Source organism: Phallusia mammillata, chromosome 3 (assembly GCF_965637545.1).
Source record: "Phallusia mammillata chromosome 3, kaPhaMamm4.hap1.1, whole genome shotgun sequence".
Lineage (NCBI taxonomy): Eukaryota > Metazoa > Chordata > Ascidiacea > Phlebobranchia > Ascidiidae > Phallusia > Phallusia mammillata.
Genome location: NC_137254.1, coordinates 29,317,569 through 29,334,717, shown reverse-complemented (window position 1 = coordinate 29,334,717; position 17,149 = coordinate 29,317,569). Strand labels below are relative to the sequence as shown.

The window sequence follows — 17,149 nt, the reverse complement described above, 5'->3', positions numbered from 1 at the left end:
AGGTTTAAACTGCAATCGAAAAATTGATATTCAAACTGGAATTGATAAATGGACGGAAAGACTATAGCCTTTAAGCGTTTTTTAGGCGTGCGAAACTGTAAAACTAAAGAAAAATTCAATTTCTAAACAATTTCAGACAGAATATTCTAGTTTTGAATAGATTACAGGCGTACATAGTGTCCTATCGACTCCAAAATTTTGTTTAAATTGCAATCGAGAAATTGATATTTAAACTCGAATTGATAAATCGACGGAAAGGCTACAGCCTTGCAACGGTTTTTAGGTGTGCGAAATTGTAAAGTTGAAGGAAAGTTCACATTATAAACGGTTTCTGGCGGAATATTGTAGTTTTGAATGGATTCCAGGCATCTATAGTGTCCAATCGACGCCCCAATAGGTTTAAACTGCAATCACAAAATTGATATTTAAACTGGAATTGATAAATCGACAGAAAGACAAAAGCCTTGCAAAGTTTTTTAGGTGTGCGAAATAGTAAAATTGAAGGAAAGTATAATTTTCGATCGATTTCTGACGGAATATTCTAGTTTTGAATGGATTCCAGGCGTCTATAGTGTCCTTTCGACTCCAAAATGGGTTTAAACTGCAATTACAAAATTGATATTTAAACTCGAATTGATAAATCGACGGAAAGAATGTTTCCTTAATTGCAACGGTTTTTAGGCGTGCGAAATTGTAAACTAAAAGAAAGTTCAATTTCTGAACGGTTTCTGACGGAATATTCTAGTTTTGAATGGATTCCAGGCGTACATAGTGTCATATCGACTCCAAAATGAGTTTAAACTGCAATCACAAAATTGATATTTAAACTGGAATTGATAAATCGACGGAAAGACAAAAGCCTTGCAACGTTTTTTAGGCGTGCGAAATAGTAAAATTGGAGGAAAGTTTAATTTTTAATCAATTTCTGACGGAATATTCTAGTTTTGAATGGATTCCAGGCGTCTATAGTGTCCAATCGACTCCTCAATGGGTTTAAACTGCAATCCAGAAATTGATATTTAAACTCGAATTGATAAATCGACAGAAAGGCTAGAGCCATTGCAGCGGTTTTTAGGCGTGCGAAATTGTAAAGTTGGAGGAAAGTTCACGTGAAAAACGGTTTCTGACGGAATATTCTAGTTTTGAATGGATTCCAGGCGTCTATAGTGTCCAATCGACTCCAAAATGGGTTTAAACTGCAATCACAAAATTGATATTTAAACTCGAATTGATAAATCGACGCAAAGACCTTAGCTTGCAACGTTTTTTATGCGTGCGAAATTGTAAAATTGAAGGAAAGTTTAATTTTCGATCGATTTCTGACAGAATGTTCTAGTTTTGAATGGATTCCAGGCGCCTGTGAGGTCCTACCGACACCAATTGGGTTTTGATTGACATCGGAAAATTGATATCACAATTCGAATTTATAAATCGACAGGAAGACTATAGCCTTGCAACGGTTTTTAGGTGTGCGAAATTGTAAAATTGGAGGAAAGTTCAATTTCTGATTGGTTTCTGACTGAATATTCTAGTTTTGAATGGATTCCAGGCGTTTAGTGTGTCCTACGCGACCACCCAACGGGTTTGAACTGCAATCGAAAAAGTGCTATTTAAACTCGAACTGACAAATCGACGGAAAGACTATAGCCTTGCAACGGTTTTTAGGTGTGCGAAATAGTAAAAATGAAGGAAAGTTTAATTTTCGATCGATTTCCTGCGGAATATTCTAGTTTTGAATGGATTCCAGGCGTCTTGTGTTTTAGCGACTCCAAAATGGGTTTAAACTGCAATCGAAAAAATGATATTTAAACTGGAATTGATAAATCGACGGAAAGACTATAGCCTTGCATCGGTTTTTGGGCGTGCGAAATTGTAACCTAAAAGAAAGTTCATTTTCTAAACGGTTTCTGACGGAATATTCTAGTTTTGAATGGATTCCAGGCGTCTATAGTGTGCTATCGACTCCAAAATGGGTTTAAACTGCAATTGAGAAATTGATATTTAATTTCAAATTGATAAGTCGACAGAAAGACTATAGTCTTGCAACGGTTTTTAGGCGTGCGAAATTGTAAAATTGGAGGAAAGTTCACGTTATAAACGGTTTCTGGCGGAATATTGTAGTTTTGAATGGATTCCAGGCGTCTATAGTGTCCAATCGACGCCCCAATAGGTTTAAACTGCAATCGAAAAATTGATATTTAAACTGGAATTGATAAATCGACGGAAAACTATAGCCTTGCAACGTTTTTTAGGCGTGCGAAATTGTAAAATTGAAGGAAAGTTTAATTTTCGACCGATTTCTGACGGAATATTCTAGTTTTGAATGGATTACAGGCGTACATGGTGTCATATCGACTCCAAAATTTTGTTTAAATTGCAATCGAGAAATTGATATTTAAACTCGAATTGATAAATCGACGGAAAGGCTATAGCCTTGCAACGGTTTTTAGGCGTGCGAAATTGTAACGTTGGAGGAAAGTTCACGTGAAAAACGGTTTCTGACGGAATATTCTAGTTTTGAATGGATTCCAGGCGTCTACAGTGTCCAATCGACTCCAAAATGGGTTTAAACTGCAATCACAAAATTGATATTTAAACTGGAATTGATAAATCGACGCAAAGACCTTAGCTTGCAACGTTTTTTATGCGTGCGAAATTGTAAAATTGAAGGAAAGTTTAATTTTCGATCGATTTCTGACAGAATGTTCTAGTTTTGAATGGATTCCAGGCGCCTGTGAGGTCCTACCGACCCCAATTGGGTTTTGATTGACATCGGAAAATTGATATCACAATTCGAATTTATAAATCGACAGGAAGACTATAGCCTTGCAACGGTTTTTAGGTGTGCGAAATTGTAAAATTGGAGGAAAGTTCACTTTCTAAACGGTTTCTGACGAAATATTCTAGTTTTGAATGGATTCCAGGCGTCTATAGTGTCCAATCGACTCCAAAATGGGTTTAAACTGCAATCGAAAACTTGATATTGAAACTCGAATTGATTAATCGACGGAAAGACTATAGCCTTGCAACGGTTTTTAGGCGTGCGAAATTGTAAAATGGGAAGAAAGTTCACTTTCTAATCGGTTTCTGACGGAATATTCCAGTTTTGAATGGATTCAAGGCGTCTGTAAGGTCCTACCAACCCCAATTGGGTTTTAATTGACATCGGAAAATTGATATCACAATTCGAATTGATAAATCGACGCAAAGACCTTAGCTTGCAACGTTTTTTATGCGTGCGAAATTGTAAAATTGAAGGAAAGTTTAATTTTCGATCGATTTCTGACAGAATGTTCTAGTTTTGAATGGATTCCAGGCGTCTGTAAGGTCCTACCGACCCCAATTGGGTTTTAATTGACATCGGAAAATTGATATCACAATTCGAATTAATAAATCGACAGGAAGACTATAGCCTTGCAACGGTTTTTAGGTGTGCGAAATTGTAAAATTGGAGGAAAGTTCACTTTCTAAACGGTTTCTGACGAAATATTCTAGTTTTGAATGGATTCCAGGCGTCTATAGTGTCCAATCGACTCCAAAATGGGTTTAAACTGCAATCGAAAAATTGATATTTAAACTCGAATTGACAAATCGATGGAAAGACTATAGCCTTTTAATGGTTTTTAGGTGTGCGAAATTGTAAAATTGGAGGAAAGTTCAATTTCCAATCCGTTTCTGACGGAATATTCTAGTTTTAAATGGATTCAAGGCATCTATAGTGTCCTATCGACTCTAAAATGGGTTTTAACTGCAATCACAAAATTGATATTTAAACTCGAATTGATTAATCGACGGAAAGCCCATAATCTTGCTACGTTTTTAGGCGTGCAAAATTGTAAAATTGAAGGAAAGTTTAAATTTTGATCAATTTCTGACCGAATATTCTAGTTTTGAATAGATTCCCGGCGTCTATAGTGTCATATCGACTCCAAAATGGGTTGAAACTGCAATCGAGAAATTGATGTTTAAACTCGAATTGATAAATCGACGGAAAGACTATAGCCTTGCAACGGTTTTTAGGTGTGCGAAATTGTAAAATTGGAGGAAAGTTCACTTTCTAAACGGTTTCTGACGGAATATTCTAGTTTTGAATGGATTCCAGGCTTGTATAGTGTCCTATCGACCCCCCAACGGGTTTGAACTGCAATCGAAAAAGTGATATTTAAACTCGAATTGACAAATCGACGGAAAGACTATAGCCTTGAACGAGTTTTTAGGCGTACGAAAATGTAAAATTGGGGGAAAGTTCAATTTCTAAACGGTTTCTGACTGAATATTCTAGTTTTGAATGGATTCCAGGCGTGTATAGTGTCCTACCGACCCCCCAACGGGTTTGAACTGCAATCGAAAAAGTGATATTTAAACTCGAATTGACAAATCGACGGAAAGACTATAGCCTTGCAACGGTTTTTAGGCGTGCGAAATTGTAAAATTGGAGGAAATTTCAATTTCTAAACGGTTTCTGACGAAATATTCTAGTTTTGAATGGATTCCAGGCATCTATAGTGTCCAATCGACTCTGAAATGGGTTTTAACTGCAAAAACAAAATTGACATTGAAACGCGAATTGATAAATCGACGCAAAGACCATGATCTTGCAAAGTTTTTTATAGGCGTGCGAAATTGTAAAATTGAAGGAAAGTTTAATTTTTGATCAATTTCTGACCGAATATTCTAGTTTTGAATAGATTCCCGGCGTCTGTAGTGTCCTATCGACTCTAAAATGGGTTTAAACTGCAATCACAAAATTGACATTGAAACTCGAATTGATAAATCGACGGAAAGACCATAGCCTTGCAACGGTTTTTCGGTGTGCGAAAATGTAAAATTGGAGGAAAGTTCACATTATAAACGGTTTCTGACGAAATATCTAGTTTTGAATGGATTCCAGGCGTCTATAGTGTCCAATTGACTCCTCAATGGGTTTAAACTGCAATCCAGAATTTGATATTTAAACTCGAATTGATAGATCGACAGAAAGGCTATAGCCATTGCGGCGGTTTTTATAGGCGTGCGAAATTGTAAAATTGGCGGAAAGTTCACTTTCTAAACGGTTTCTGACGAAATATTCTAGTTTTGAATGGATTCAAGGCGTCTATAGTGTCCTATCGACTCTAAAATCGGTTTTAACTGCAATCACAAAATTGATATTTAAACTCGAATTGATTAATCGACGGAAAGCCCATAATCTTGCTACGTTTTTAGGCGTGCAAAATTGTAAAATTGAAGGAAAGTTTAATTTTTGATCAATTTCTGACCGAATATTCTAGTTTTGAATAGATTCCAGGCGTCTATAGTGTCATATCGACTCCAAAATGGGTTGAAACTGCAATCGAGAAATTGATGTTTAAACTCGAATTGATAAATCGACGGAAAGACTATAGCCTTGCAACGGTTTTTAGGTGTGCGAAATTGTAAAATTGGAGGAAAGTTCACTTTCTAAACGGTTTCTGACGAAATATTCTAGTTTTGAATGGATTCCAGGCATCTATAGTGTCCTATCGACTCTAAAATGGGTTTGAACTGCAATCACAAAATTGATATTTAAACTCGAATTGATTAAACGACGGAAAGCCCATAACCATGCAACGTTTTTAGGCGTGCGAAATTGTAAAATTAAAGGAAAGTTCACTTTCTAAACGGTTTCTGACGAAATATTCTAGTTTTGAATGGATTCCAGGCGTCTATAATGTCCAATCGACTCCAAAATGGGTTTAAACTGCAATCACAAAATTGATATTTAAACTCGAATTGATAAATCGACGCAAAGACCTTAGCTTGCAACGGTTTTTATGCGTGCGAAATTGTAAAATTGAAGGAAAGTTTAATTTTCGATCGATTTCTGACAGAATATTCTAGTTTTGAATGGATTCCAGGCGTCTGTAAGGTCCTACCGACCCCAATTGGGTTTTAATTGACATTTTTTTTTTAATTGAATTGATAAATCGACAGGAAGACTATAGCCTTGCAACGGTTTTTAGGTGTGCGGAATTGTAAAATTGGAGGAAAGTTCACTTTCTAAACGGTTTCTGACGAAATATTCTAGTTTTGAATGGATTCTAGGCGTCTATAGTGTCCAATCGACTCCAAAATGGGTTTAAACTGCAATCGAAAAATTGATATTGAAACTCGAATTGATAACTCGACGGAAAGACTATAGCCTTGCAACGGTTTTTAGGTGTGCGAAATTATAAAACTGGAGGAAAGTTCAGTTTCCAATCGGTTTCTCAGGGAATATTCTAGTTTTGAATGGATTCCAGGCGTCTATAGTGTCCTACTGACCCCAATTAAGTTTAAGTTGACATCGGAAAATTGATATTACAATTCGCATTGATAAATCGACGCAAAGACTATAGCCTTGCAACGTTTTTTAGGCGTACGAAATTGTAAAATTGGAGGAAAGTTTAATTTTCCATCGATTTCGGAGGGAATATTCTAGTTTTGAATGGATTCCAGGCGTCTATAGTGTCCTATCGACTCCAAAATGGGTTTGAACAGCAGTCGAGAAATTGATATTTAATCTCCAATTTATAAATCGACGGAAAGGCTATAGCCTTGCAACGGTTTTTAGGCGTGCGAAATTGTAAAATTGGAGGAAATTTCACTTTCTAAACGGTTTCTGACTGAATATTCTAGTTTTGAATGGATTCCAGGCGTGTATATTGTCCTACCGACCCCCCAACGGGTTTGAACTGCAATCGAAAAAGTGATATTTAAACTCGAATTGATTAAACGACGGAAAGCCCATAACCATGCAACGTTTTTAGGCGTGCGAAATTGTAAAATTGGAGGAAATTTCACTTTCTAAACGGTTTCTGACGAAATATTCTAGTTTTGAATGGATTCCAGGCGTCTATAGTGTCCAATCGACTCTGAAATGGGTTTTAACTGCAATAACAAAATTGATATTGAAACGCGAATTGATACATCGACGCAAAGACCATAATCTTGCAAAGTTTTTTATAGGCGTGCGAAATTGTAAAATTGAAGGAAAGTTTAATTTTTGATCAATTTCTGACCGAATATTCTAGTTTTGAATAGATTCCCGGCGTCTATAGTGTCCTATCGACTCTAAAATTGGTTTAAACTGCAATCACAAAATTGACATTGAAACTCGAATTGATAAATCGACGGAAAGAGCATAGCCTTGCAACGGTTTTTCGGTGTGCGAAAATGTAAAATTGGAGGAAAGTTCACATTATAAACGGTTTCTGACGAAATATCTAGTTTTGAATGGATTCCAGGCATCTATAGTGTCCAATCGACTCTAAAATGGGTTTAAACTGCAATCCAGAAATTGATATTTAAACTCGAATTGATAAATCGACAGAAAGGTTATAGCCATTGCAGCGGTTTTTAGGCGTGCGAAATTGTAAAATTGGAGGAAAGTTCACTTTATAAACGGTTTCTGACGGAATATTCTAGTTTTGAATGGATTCCAGGCGTCTATAGTGTCCAATCGACTCCAAAATGGGTTTAAACTGGAATCAAAAAAATGATATTTAAACTCGAATTGATAAATCGGCAGAAAGGCTATAGCCTTGCAACCGATTTTTGGAGTGCGAAATTGTAAAATGGGAATAAATGTCACTTTCTCATCGTTTTCTGACGGAATATTCTAGTTTTGAATGGATTCCAGGCGTCTGTAAGGTCCTACCGACCGCAATTGGGTTTTAATTGACATCGGAAAATTGATATCACAATTCGAATTGATAAATCGACGGAAAGACTATAGCCTTGCAACGGTTTTTCGGTGTGCGAAATTGTAAAATTGGAGTAAAGTTCACTTTCTAAACGGTTTCTGACGAAATATTCCAGTTTTGAATGGATTCCAGGCGTCTATAGTGTCCAATCGACTCTAAAATGGGTTTAAACTGCAATCGAAAAATTGACATTGAAACTCGAATTGATAAATCGACGGAAAGACTATAGCCTTGCAACGGTTTTTAGGTGTGCGAAATTGTAAAATTGGAGGAAAGTTCAATTTCCCATCGGTTTCTGACGGAATATTTTAGTTTTGAATGGATTCCAGGCATCTATAGTGTCCTATCGACTCTAAAATGGGTTTTAACTGCAATCACAAAATTGATATTTAAACTCGAATTGATTAAACGACGGAAAGCCCATAATCTTGCAACGTTTTTAGTTGTGCGAAATTGCAAAATTGAAGGAAAGTTTAATTTTTGATCAATTTTTGACCGAATATTCTAGTTTTGAATAGATTCCCGGCGTCTATAGTGTCCAATCGACTCCAAAATGGGTTGAAACTGCAATCGAGAAATTGATGTTTAAACTCGAATTGATAAATCGACGGAAAGAATATAGCCTTGCAACGGTTTTTAGGTGTGCGAAATTGTAAAATTGGAGGAAATTTCACTTTATAATCGGTTTCTGGCGGAATGTTCAGTTTTGAATGGATTCAAGGCATCTATAGTGTCCTATCGACTCTAAAATGGGTTTTAAGTGCAATCACAAAATTGATATTGAAACTCGAATTGATAGATCGACGGAAAGACCATAATCTTGCATCGTTTTTTGTAGGCGTGCGAAATTGTAAAATTGAAGAAAAGTTTAATTTTTGATCAATTTCTGACCGAATATTCTAGTTTTGAATAGATTCCCGGCGTCTATAGTGTCCTATCGACTCTAAAATGGGTTTAAACTGCAATCACAAAATTGACATTGAAACTCGAATTGATAAATCGACCGAAAGACCATAGCCTTGCAACGGTTTTTCGGTGTGCGAAAATGTAAAATGGGAAGAAAGTTCACTTTCTAATCGGTTTCTGACGGAATATTCCAGTTTTGAATGGATTCAAGGCGTCTGTAAGGTCCTACCGACCCCAATTGGGTTTTAATTGATATCACAATTCGAATTGATAAATCGACAGGAAGACTATAGCCTTGCAACGGTTTTTAGGTGTGCGATATTGTAAAATTGAAGGAAAGTTTAATTTCCAATCGGTTTCTGACGGATTATTGTAGTTTTGATTGGATTTCAGGCGTCTAGTGTGTCCTATCGACTCCAAAATGGGTATAAACTGCAATTGCAAAATTGATATTTAAACTCGAATTGATAAATCGACGGAAAACTATAGCCTTGCAACGGTTTTTTTGCGTGCGAAATTGTAAAAATGGAGGAAAGTTCAATTTCTAATCGGATTCTGGCGAAATATTCTAGTTTTGAATGGATTCAAGGAATCTATAGTGTCCTTTCGACTCTAAAATGGGTTGAAACTGCAATCACAAAATTGATATTTAAACTCGAATTGATAAATCGACGGAAAGACTATAGCCTTGCAACGGTTTTTAGGCGTGCGAAATTGCAAAATTGGAGGAAAGTTCAATTTCTGATCGGTTTCTGACTGAATATTCTAGTTTTGAATGAATTCCAGGCGTCTATAATGTCCTACTGACCCCAATTGAGTTTAAGTTGACATCGGAAAATTGATATTTAAGCTCGAATTGATAAATCGACGCAATGACTATAGCCTTGCAACGTTTTTTAGGCGTGCGAAATTGTAAAATTGGAGGAAAATTTAATTTTCCATCGATTTCGGACGGAATATTCTAGTTTTGAATGGATTCCAGGCGTCTAGTGTGTCCTACGCAACCACCCAACGGGTTGAAACTGCAATCGAAAAAATGATATTTAAACTCGAATTGATAAATCGACCGAAAGACTATAGGCTTGGACGAGTTTTTAGGCGTGCGAAATTGTAAAATTGGGGGAAAGTTCAATTTCTAAACGATTTCTGACGGAATATTCTAGTTTTAAATGGATTCCAGGCGTCTATAGCGTCCTATCGACTCCAAAATGGGTTTGAACAGCAGTCGAGAAATTGATATTTAATCTCCAATTTATAAATCGACGGAAAGGCTATAGCCTTGCAACGGTTTTTAGGCGTGCGAAATTATAAAATTGGAGGAAAGTTCACTTTCTAAACGGTTCCTGACGGAATATTCTAGTTTTGAATGGATTCCAGGCGTGTATAGTGTCCTACCGACCCCCCAACGGGTTTGAACTGCAATCGAAAAATTGATATTTAAACTCGAATTGACAAATCGACGGAAAGCTATAGCCTTGCAACGGTTTTTAGGCGTGCGAAATTGTAAAATTGGACGAAATTTCACTTTCTAAACGGTTTCTGACGAATTATTCTAGTTTTGAATGGATTCCAGGCATCTATAGTGTCCTTTCGACTCTAAAATGGGTTTAAACTGCAATCACAAAATTGATATTTAAACTCGAATTGATAGATCGACGGAAAGACTATAGCCTTGCAGCGGTTTTTAGGCGTGCGAAATTGTAAAATTGGAGGAAATTTCACTTTCTAAACGGTTTCTGACGGAATATTTTAGTTTTAAATGGATTCCAGGCGTCTATAGCTTCCTATCGACTCCAAAATGGGTTTGAACAGCAGTCGAGAAATTGATATTTAATCTCCAATTTATAAATCGACGGAAAGGCTATAGCCTTGCAACGGTTTTTAGGCGTGCGAAATTGTAAAATTTGAGGAAAGTTCACTTTCTAAACGGTTCCTGACGGAATATTCTAGTTTTGAATGGATTCCAGGCGTGTATAGTGTCCTACCGATCCCCCAACGGGTTTGAACTGCAATCGAAAAAGTGATATTTAAACTCGAATTGACAAATCGACGGAAAGCTATAGCCTTGCAACGGTTTTTAGGCGTGCGAAATTGTAAAATTGGAGGAAATTTCACTTTCTAAACGGTTTCTGACAAAATATTCTAGTTTTGAATGGATTCCAGGCATCTATAGTGTCCAATCGACTCTAAAATGGGTTTAAACTGCAATCACAAAATTGATATTTAAACTCGAATTGATAGATCGACGGAAAGGCTATAGCCTTGCGGCGGTTTTTAGGCGTGCGAAATTGTAAAATTGGACGAAAGTTTAATTCTAAACGGTTTATGACGGAATATTTTAGTTTTGAATGGATTCCAGGCATCTATAGTGTCCAATCGACTCTAAAATGGGTTTAAACTGCAATCACAAAATTGATATTTAAACTCGAATTGATAAATCGACGGAAAGACTATAGCCTTGCAACGGTTTTTAGGCGTGCGAAATTGTAAAATTGGACGAAAGTTCAATTTCTGATCGGTTTCTGACGAAATATTCTAGTTTTGAATGGATTCCAAGCATCTATAGTGTCCAATCGACTCTAAAATGGGTTTAGACTGCAATCACAAAATTGATATTTAAACTAGTGATGTACCGAATCGGCTAAATTTCGATTCGGCCGAAACCGAATATTCGTCGGTTTTACCGAATAAATTCGGCCGAATCAACCGAATCATTTATGACGTCACGCGAAGTCGTACGCTTCGCGTTTGACGTGAAAAAAATTTTTTTATCTACCAGGCAGCCAGCGCAAAATAGTTGTGTTTCGTCCTTATTTCAGTTCTGTGGGGTTTAAAATTGCCTTAAGCATGATTGGCAACTTGCTGATGAATTACTAATTTTTTTGACTACCGTGGGAAAAACGATAATGTGTTGAAAAAGATACACATTGACGCAATTTTCGTTATGTTTGGACTTTTGAAAGATTGCGTGGACCTTAATAAGCAGAAAAGACACGTTTAACGCTTAAAATTTGTGTTGGTAAAAGATTCGGTTTCGGCCGAATCGCAACAAATTATTCGGCCGAAACCGAATCTTTGCAAAAATGATCGATTCGGCCGAATAAATTCGGCAAACCGAATATTCGGTACGTCTCTAATTTAAACTCGAATTGATAGATCGACGGATAGACTATAGCCTTGCAGCGGTTTTTGGGCGTGCGAAATTGTAAAATTGGAGGAAATTTCACTTTCTAAACGGTTTCTGACGAAATATTCTAGTTTTGAATGGATTCCAGGCATCTATAGTGTCCAATCGACTCTAAAATGGGTTTAAACTGCAATCACAAAATTGATATTTAAACTCGAATTGATAGATCGACGGAAAGACTATAGCCTTGCAGCGGTTTTTAGGCGTGCGAAATTGTAAAATTGGAGGAAATTTCACTTTCTAAACGGTTTCTGACGAAATATTCTAGTTTTGAATGGATTCCAGGCATCTATAGTGTCCAATCGACTCTCAAATGGGTTTAAACTGCAATCACAAAATTGATATTTAAACTCGAATTGATAGATCGACGGAAAGGCTATAGCCTTGCGGCGGTTTTTAGGCGTGCGAAATTGTAAAATTGGAGGAAAGTTTAATTCTAAACGGTTTCTGACGGAATATTCTAGTTTTGAATGGATTCCAGGCATCTATAGTGTCCAATCGACTCTAAAATGGGTTTAAACTGCAATCACAAAATTGATATTTAAACTCGAATTGATAGATCGACGGAAAGACTATAGCCTTGCAGCGGTTTTTAGGCGTGCGAAATTGTAAAATTGGAGGAAATTTCACTTTCTAAACGGTTTCTGACGAAATATTCTAGTTTTGAATGGATTCCAGGCATCTATAGTGTCCAATCGACTCTAAAATGGGTTTAAACTGCAATCACAAAATTGATATTTAAACTCGAATTGATAGATCGACGGAAAGACTATAGCCTTGCAGCGGTTTTTAGGCGTGCGAAATTGTAAAATTGGAGGAAATTTCACTTTCTAAACGGTTTCTGACGAAATATTCTAGTTTTGAATGGATTCCAGGCATCTATAGTGTCCAATCGACTCTAAAATGGGTTTAAACTGCAATCACAAAATTGATATTTAAACTCGAATTGATAGATCGACGGAAAGGCTATAGCCTTGCAGCGGTTTTTAGGCGTGCGAAATTGTAAAATTGGACGAAAGTTCAATTTCTAAACGGTTTCTGACGAAATATTCTAGTTTTGAATGGATTCCAGGCATCTATAGTGTCCAATCGACTCTAAAATGGGTTTAGACTGCAATCACAAAATTGATATTTAAACTAGTGATGTACCGAATCGGCTAAATTTCGATTCGGCCGAAACCGAATATTCGGCGGTTTTGCCGAATAAATTCGGCCGAATCAACCGAATCAACCGAATCATTTATGACGTAACGCGAAGTCGTACGCTTCGCGTTTGACGTGAAAAAATTTTTTTTATCTTCCAGGCAGCCAGCGCAAAATAGTTGTGTTTCGTCCTTATTTCAGTTCTGTGGGGTTTAAAATTGCCTTAAGCATGATTGGCAACTTGCTGATGAATTACTAATTTTTTTGACTACCGTGGGAAAAACGATAATGTGTTGAAAAAGATAAACATTGACGCAATTTTCGTTATGTTTGGACTTTTGAAAGATTGCGTGGACCTTAATGAGCAGAAAAGACACGTTTAACGCTTAAAATTTGTGTTGGTAAAAGATTCGGTTTCGGCCGAATCGCAACAAATTATTCGGCCGAAACCGAATCTTTGCAAAAATGATCGATTCGGCCGAATAAATTCGGCAAACCGAATATTCGGTACGTCTCTAATTTAAACTCGAATTGATAGATCGACGGATAGACTATAGCCTTGCAGCGGTTTTTAGGCGTGCGAAATTGTAAAATTGGAGGAAATTTCACTTTCTAAACGGTTTCTGACGAAATATTCTAGTTTTGAATGGATTCCAGGCATCTATAGTGTCCAATCGACTCTAAAATGGGTTTAAACTGCAATCACAAAATTGATATTTAAACTCGAATTGATAAATCGACGGAAAGACTATAGCCTTGCAACGGTTTTTAGGCGTGCGAAATTGTAAAATTGGACGAAAGTTCAATTTCTGATCGGTTTCTGACTGAATATTCTAGTTTTGAATGAATTCCAGGCGTCTATAGTGTCATAGTGACCCCAATTGAGTTTAAGTTGACATCGGAAAATTGATATTACAATTCGCATTGATAAATCGACCGAAAGACTATAGCCTTGGACGAGTTTTTAGGCGTGCGAAATTGTAAAATTGGGGGAAAGTTCAATTTCTAAACGATTTCTGACGGAATATTCTAGTTTTAAATGGATTCCAGGCGTCTATAGCGTCCTATCGACTCCAAAATGGGTTTGAACAGCAGTCGAGTAATTGATATTTAATCTCCAATTTATAAATCGACGGAAAGCTATAGCCTTGCAACGGTTTTTAGGCGTGCGAAATTGTAAAATTGGAGGAAATTTCACTTTCTAAACGGTTTCTGACGAAATATTCTAGTTTTGAATGGATTCCAGGCATCTATAGTGTCCAATCGACTCTAAAATGGGTTTAAACTGCAATCACAAAATTGATATTTAAACTCGAATTGACAAATCGACGGAAAGCTATAGCCTTGCAACGGTTTTTAGACGTGCGAAATTGTAAAATTGGAGGAAATTTCACTTTCTAAACGGTTTCTGACGAAATATTCTAGTTTTGAATGGATTCCAGGCATCTATAGTGTCCAATCGACTCTAAAATGGGTTTAAACTGCAATCACAAAATTGATATTTAAACTCGAATTGATAGATCGACGGAAAGACTATAGCCTTGCAGCGGTTTTTAGACGTGCGAAATTGTAAAATTGGAGGAAATTTCACTTTCTAAACGGTTTCTGACGAAATATTCTAGTTTTGAATGGATTCCAGGCATCTATAGTGTCCAATCGACTCTAAAATGGGTTTAAACTGCAATCACAAAATTGATATTTAAACTCGAATTGATAGATCGACGGAAAGACTATAGCCTTGCAGCGGTTTTTAGACGTGCGAAATTGTAAAATTGGAGGAAATTTCACTTTCTAAACGGTTTCTGACGAAATATTCTAGTTTTGAAGGGATTCCAGGCATCTATAGTGTCCAATCGACTCTAAAATGGGTTTAAACTGCAATCACAAAATTGATATTTAAACTCGAATTGATAGATCGACGGAAAGGCTATAGCCTTGCAGCGGTTTTTAGGCGTGCGAAATTGTAAAATTGGAGGAAATTTCACTTTCTAAACGGTTTCTGACGAAATATTCTAGTTTTGAATGGATTCCAGGCATCTATAGTGTCCAATCGACTCTAAAATGGGTTTAAACTGCAATCACAAAATTGATATTTAAACTCGAATTGATAGATCGACGGAAAGGCTATAGCCTTGCAGCGGTTTTTAGGCGTGCGAAATTGTAAAATTGGAGGAAATTTCACTTTCTAAACGGTTTCTGACGAAATATTCTAGTTTTGAATGGATTCCAGGCATCTATAGTGTCCAATCGACTCTAAAATGGGTTTAAACTGCAATCACAAAATTGATATTTAAACTCGAATTGACAGATCGACGGAAAGACTATAGCCTTGCAGCGGTTTTTAGGCGTGCGAAATTGTAAAATTGGAGGAAATTTCACTTTCTAAACGGTTTCTGACGAAATATTCTAGTTTTGAATGGATTCCAGGCATCTATAGTGTCCAATCGACTCTAAAATGGGTTTAAACTGCAATCACAAAATTGATATTTAAACTCGAATTGATAGATCGACGGAAAGACTATAGCCTTGCAGCGGTTTTTAGGCGTGCGAAATTGTAAAATTGGAGGAAATTTCACTTTCTAAACGGTTTCTGACGAAATATTCTAGTTTTGAATGGATTCCAGGCATCTATAGTGTCCAATCGACTCTAAAATGGGTTTAAACTGCAATCACAAAATTGATATTTAAACTCGAATTGATAGATCGACGGAAAGACTATAGCCTTGCAGCGGTTTTTAGGCGTGCGAAATTGTAAAATTGGAGGAAATTTCAATTTCTAAACGGTTTCTGACGAAATATTCTAGTTTTGAATGGATTCCAGGCATCTATATAGTGTCCAATCGACTCCAAAATGGGTTTAAACTGCAATCACAAAATTGATATTTAAACTCGAATTGATAGATCGACGGAAAGACTATAGCCTTGCAGCGGTTTTTAGGCGTGCGAAATTGTAAAATTGGAGGAAATTTCACTTTCTAAACGGTTTCTGACGAAATATTCTAGTTTTGAATGGATTCCAGGCATCTATAGTGTCCAATCGACTCTAAAATGGGTTTAAACTGCAATCACAAAATTGATATTTAAACTCGAATTGATAGATCGACGGAAAGGCTATAGCCTTGCAGCGGTTTTTAGGCGTGCGAAATTGTAAAATTGGAGGAAATTTCACTTTCTAAACGGTTTCTGACGAAATATTCTAGTTTTGAATGGATTCCAGGCATCTATAGTGTCCAATCGACTCTAAAATGGGTTTAGACTGCAATCACAAAATTGATATTTAAACTAGTGATGTACCGAATCGGCTAAATTTCGATTCGGCCGAAACCGAATATTCGGCGGTTTTGCCGAATAAATTCGGCCGAATCAACCGAATCAACCGAATCATTTATGACGTAACGCGAAGTCGTACGCTTCGCGTTTGACGTGAAAAAAATTTTTTTATCTACCAGGCAGCCAGCGCAAAATAGTTGTGTTTCGTCCTTATTTCAGTTCTGTGGGGTTTAAAATTGCCTTAAGCATGATTGGCAACTTGCTGATGAATTACTAATTTTTTTGACTACCGTGGGAAAAACGATAATGTGTTGAAAAAGATAAACATTGACGCAATTTTCGTTATGTTTGGACTTTTGAAAGATTGCGTGGACCTTAATGAGCAGAAAAGACACGTTTAACGCTTAAAATTTGTGTTGGTAAAAGATTCGGTTTCGGCCGAATCGCAACAAATTATTCGGCCGAAACCGAATCTTTGCAAAAATGATCGATTCGGCCGAATAAATTCGGCAAACCGAATATTCGGTACGTCTCTAATTTAAACTCGAATTGATAGATCGACGGATAGACTATAGCCTTGCAGCGGTTTTTAGGCGTGCGAAATTGTAAAATTGGAGGAAATTTCACTTTCTAAACGGTTTCTGACGAAATATTCTAGTTTTGAATGGATTCCAGGCATCTATAGTGTCCAATCGACTCTAAAATGGGTTTAAACTGCAATCACAAAATTGATATTTAAACTCGAATTGATAAATCGACGGAAAGACTATAGCCTTGCAACGGTTTTTAGGCGTGCGAAATTGTAAAATTGGACGAAAGTTCAATTTCTGATCGGTTTCTGACTGAATATTCTAGTTTTGAATGAATTCCAGGCGTCTATAGTGTCATAGTGACCCCAATTGAGTTTAAGTTGACATCGGAAAATTGATATTACAATTCG

At 36.7% G+C, this 17,149-nt stretch overlaps 1 protein-coding gene across 10 annotated transcripts in view; it reads right to left on the bottom strand.

Annotated features, from left to right (window-relative positions):
- The window catches only part of LOC145220042 (neuroligin-1-like), a 51,407-nt gene that overhangs the window by 2,216 nt on the left and 32,042 nt on the right, over nucleotides 1–17,149 (bottom strand). The window lies entirely within an intron of this gene.